The sequence below is a fragment of the Amblyomma americanum genome, chromosome 1, assembly GCF_052857255.1.
Source record: "Amblyomma americanum isolate KBUSLIRL-KWMA chromosome 1, ASM5285725v1, whole genome shotgun sequence".
NCBI lineage: Eukaryota > Metazoa > Arthropoda > Arachnida > Ixodida > Ixodidae > Amblyomma > Amblyomma americanum.
Window position 1 is genome coordinate 481603249 of NC_135497.1, and position 5441 is coordinate 481608689.

The 5441-nt window shown below is 39.1% G+C and overlaps 1 pseudogene; it reads left to right on the forward strand.

Annotated features, from left to right (window-relative positions):
* The first annotated feature begins 4088 nt into the window (after positions 1–4088).
* On the forward strand, positions 4089–5008 carry LOC144126990 (serine/threonine-protein kinase prk-2-like; annotated as a pseudogene).
* The last annotated feature ends 433 nt before the right edge of the window (positions 5009–5441 follow it).

Genomic DNA, 5441 nt, shown 5'->3' on the forward strand with positions numbered 1-5441 from the left:
GCGTGTATTGTACAATTATTGTCAGCCATTGCGCATTGTGCATCTGCCAGTTTTTTTTGTGAGATCTTTATTGAAAAGATCCAGGGAGATATTTTGACAACAATCATGTTGACACTGTCCGATTCATGGTGTAATATTTGTCGGGGAGTATGAGCTGTGACAATATTTTAAGGTGAGTGACTGCAAAGATGCTTGCTTGTCCACACATGAAGTGAGTCCAATAGCTTTAGATGTGTTTGGTGGGTATTATTGTTTCGTTTTGGGTTGATATGTTAAGCAGCGTTTTTGTGTTTTGTTTCCTTGTAAGAGCAAGAATGGTTGAGAAAGCGGTTCTGAAAAATCACGCAGACTGTGTACAATGTGTGCCTTGAATGCTGGTGTGTGTGTGTGTGTGTTTCAAGATGAGTTCCTATCTCTATTGAGATGGGAGAATGATCATTTTCTATTTCATTCTACTTATTCCACTACCCCGCAACTGCACTTACTTCATATTTATATCTTGTGTTTTGCGAGCACAATATATTTTTTATCATTCGACGAATTCAGGCCCACATAACAGACAGACGGCAATGTGTGGAAATTAACAAGACCGCTTCTAGTGTTGTTAGTGTTCATTCAGGAGTTCCCCAGGGAAGTGTGCTTGGACCGTTGTTGTCTTTAATATATGTCAATGATTTAGCTACGGTTGTTCCTGAATATGTTTCTGTTAAGCTATTCGCAGACGACTGTTTTGCGTTTAAACAAATTTCATCCGAACGTGATCACAGCTCTGTACAAAAAGCAGTTTTCGTCACTGAAGAATGGTGTCTTAATGGGCTATGGAACTAAATAGTGAAAAAAATGTTCTGTTACATATAACTAGAAAAAAGTTTCCCAGTTTGCTTCCTTACCTTCTTCGCGGCAATATGATTTTGGAAGTTGAGAAATATAAATATTTAGGTGTAACACTTGACAATAAGTTAAAATGGTGGGCACACATTACTAATATTTCTACAGCCGCATTATGAAAGATATGGGTTTTTTTAGGAAGAAATCTAAAAACTGCCCCAGCACACATAGAAAAGTTGGCTTACGAAACTTGTGCGCAGTCTTTACCCGAATATGCTTCAGTAGCGTGGGACCCATACACGAAAAAAAGACATAATGATCCTTGAAAAAGTCAATAGGAAAGCGGTTAGGTTTATATATGGAAAATACTAAAGGGAAGACTCTCCCTCGCAGTTAATGATCTCAAATAACATTCATACACGAGAAACCCACAGAAAGATTAATAGATTGATATTCTTGTTTAATAGTTGAACCGGAAAAAATAAACTGAAGCTTCCAGAGTGCATTAAGCGTCCTCTAGTGAGTAGGACTCGGAGCGTTCATGAGCATTCACTTGCTCCCCTTTTCGCCAAAACCAACAGTTTTAAATACAGTTTTTCTCTATAACAGTGCAAGATTGCAATTCGTTACCGGCATCTGTTTGTTCCTCACAAAAGTTTTCTGATGCTTTACATCGTCTACTTAGTGCTAATATTGTTTATATGTATGTTTTGTATCCGTGTGCTGATATGCAACTTCATAATAACACAATTTCAGAAAAGACAAACACCACATGAGCATATATTTCAAGAATATTTAGCCCTAAACGAAAAATACGCAGAATATTCGGCATTTTATACTGATGGATCAAAACCCGCACAAGACGTCGGAAGTGCTGTGGTTCAAAATAATTGGGAAAAAACAGTACGGCTGCCTGAGTGCGAATCCATTTTCACGGCAGAGTGTTAGGCAGTCTCTGTGGCTGTAGAAAAAATATAAATAAGAACATTACGAATATTATCATTTACACTGACTCTCTGAGTGTACTCACCTCACTTCATTTTTGGTACTAGGCGCGAACACACACAGAACACAAGGAAAGAAACGGGACAAAGCGCCTTTGTCCCGTTTCCTTCCTTGTGTTCTGTGTGTGTTCGCGCCTGGTACCAAAGATGAATTGTGACCAACTCGACCAAGAAGACGTTCTTTTAAGCTCACTTCATTATAGAAATACAGTTACACCACTAATTGGTGACATCATTCATAACATAAGAAGAGCCACAACACAGGGACAAGACAGCATTTTGCTAGGTTTCAAGCCCCATCAGAATCACAGGCAATGAGAAGGCGGATGCATGTGCTCAAAAGATCGGAACAAAGAAATAAAGAAAGTGAACATTCCATGCAAAGATCGCATGAAGGTGGTACCGTGTAAAATCAGATATAAATGGCAGTCTCAATGAAACACTGAAAGAAATAATACGCTGCACTTAGTAAAACCCATAATAGAAGAATGGAAGTCATGCTCACACCAAAAACGTTTCATCGAAGTTATTTTATGCCGTCTCCGTGTTGGACACACCCACCTAACACAACTTTCTAATGACAAAACAAGACATCCTTTTATGTGAGAAATGTGGAGATGAGCTCGCAGTATATCACATCCCATTGTCTTGCACACAACTCGAACGGTTAAGGAAATAATATTTTCCTGTATTTTACAATGAACGCATTCCCTTCCACCCCAATATACTTTTAGGAGATAATGCACTTCTAAGAACTTCATCTGTTTTTAGATTTCTGAAAGACGCAGCGATCTTAAACAAAATATAATATCAAAGAACCATTAATCCTAAAAACTCTTACCCTGTACTTTGACGCATTTTATGAAACACCTCATCCATTTTCGCGGGCCTGAGAAGAAGGCTGAGGTCTACATTCGATTTGTTGGGCTCCTCGGCCTTGTCCGGATAAGGACTTCCGCTGAGGACACCCAGTTCTTGAAATCAATTGTACGATGTGTTTGGTGCATGATAGCCTGAGTTGCTTATGCGCCATAAAACCCAATACAATATAATCTTTGGTCAACCACAGTGTACCCGAGGCCACTCTCGAGTTTGGATTTAATCTTTTCACGCCAATCACACAGGAGCCTTCAAACAGGCATAAGCAACTAAGGTCATCACTAATGTGATCACTAATCACTCAATCATCACTGATGCCTGTCGACGAAACTATGAGTGGTTGTCGCACCGAAATTGAAAACATGTGTACCGGACTGATAATCATTTCATCACAAAACTCCAACCCCTCTAACGGCAATGACCAATACACAGAAGTGTTGATTGGCATGTGCAGTCAAGCTACACTCGTTGAGTTTTTTTATGAAACTGACACTGATGCTTCATACAAGTAATGTTGCATTGTATGTCGTATTATTTGAACATAATGTCCACTGCTTATTATCTTATAATATAGACATGTCATGTAATACTTTGACTGTTCGGTTGAAATGCTTGTGGTAATAATTATATATCACACCAGCCCATGAATATGTATATTGAAATGGCATTCATTGTAAGCGTAGTACGTTGACTGCCAATAAATTCAATGAAATTTTTTGCGCACTTATGTGTTGTATATATATCAACAACTGCACACTTCAGTCGTGCATTTAAAGACCTACCACAATCCTAAATCATTATTGCAGCGCTGCATAGTCAATGTATACATGATATATATATATATATATATATATATATATTAGAGACATGGTGTCTGAATCTCATGTCAATGTGTATGAAAGCATAGATGGAAGCATAAACAATGAACAATCCAACAAACGACCCAAAAACGATCCTCCTTCAGTTTCGACTAGAACGCGCAAGTTTCTCCCCAATTTATTGCGAGTACTTTAAAAAGTACGTTTGATATTCGAAATGGACACATATATATCTGTTAATAAAGATTCTCCCAATGAGGATTCGTTCGGAAACTCGTCAGAAAATTCTAAACAACGCAACATTGCCGACATCATCCAAAACTTGCAGAAAAACGATACGGTTGTAAATCGATATACAGGCAATACTGTGTATGAAACTTTATGTGTGTCATCAGTTCTGGCCATAAAAATATAAGCGATATTTTCAAACTATATTCGTCTTAAGTGTGCATGTGATCATATTAATAAAATGTGTAAATTGGTATACGCCGTATCCATTTTCTGACCATTCGTTTGGTGTATCTTATCGGTGTATGAATAGAGAAGACCACATCAAAAGATGATGAACATAATTATGCGGATAGAATACGCATTGTATCTCGGAGGATATGATGTTTCGATAAATGCATCATTCGGGTCCGGTGGATTTGGGGTTGTCTACGCGGGTACGCGCAAATGTGACGGTATTGCAGTGGCGGTAAAATTCATAGAATATAAATCTGACATATCTTGGCAATACGCATCTAAATACATACACTACATACTCAACACCATACCACGACACAAAAACACAAAACAATGCACATGTCCATTGTGTTGTACTTTATGCAAAACACGACGACAATTTCGGAAACGCAGAATACTGTGGTCTGATTTCAAACTGGAGCGTTGTAGGCATTATTATCATCGCAAAGCCACTCACAACGCCGTCGTATGCGGAAAACGAAAACGTTATGCGCTCTCGAAGAGGTCCGTCTTCATGACAAAACAGACCGTTACAGAAGACTTGCCACGGCGTATGCCCCACGAAATATACGTAATGTCTCGCGTCCAGTCAGTACCCGGAACAGTACAATTGGTTTACATACGGCAACTCATACGTGATAATCATGAAACGTGCCATAAACCATATAGCTGTATTCATTGTTATGCGCCAGAAAATTAACGGAAGAAGAAATTAAGACCATATTCAGGAGCACGGTCGAGTGCCTAAAGAGTTGTAGAGACCTAAGCCTGGTACATTGTGATTTTAAGGATGACAACATATTGATTGCAACGATTACTCACGCATCAAATTGTTGGATTTCGAAGTTGCTGCGCCCACAAACAAGACATAATACCCTCGCACTCAACACGCGGTCACGATGTTCTCCTCCCGAATAGTGATACCACAAAATGTTTTATGCCGAAGCCGCTTTGGTGTGGAGTTTGGGAATAGTCCTGCTCAAACTATCGCACGAACGATTTACCTTTGGATGACATGTCGCAAATACGGTCTTTCAAATCCATAGAACCTTTACGTAAACATTCACTATTCGCTCAGATACCAGATGTAGCTCAAACGCTAATACTACGTATCTTACATCCGAATAGACAAAATCGCACAACTATAGAAGAAATATACAAACACGAATTGATTTGTCGAAAGCATGTGAAATAAGGGGGTGGAGAGATGTTATCTAAGATACGTTATCGTGAACAACCAATCACCAAGTACGTTGCATAAGTGTGATGTATATAACCCCATCTCAATCGTATGCACACACATACACACACATTCTCGCATCGCATCAGGATGCCGTGTCGGGGCGACAAGATGAACATCATATCACAATGCTGTTAGTGTCAACGTCGGTGTTTCGAATGCAGATGCAAGAAGACGACGAGTACCTGGATAATGAACAACACCAAC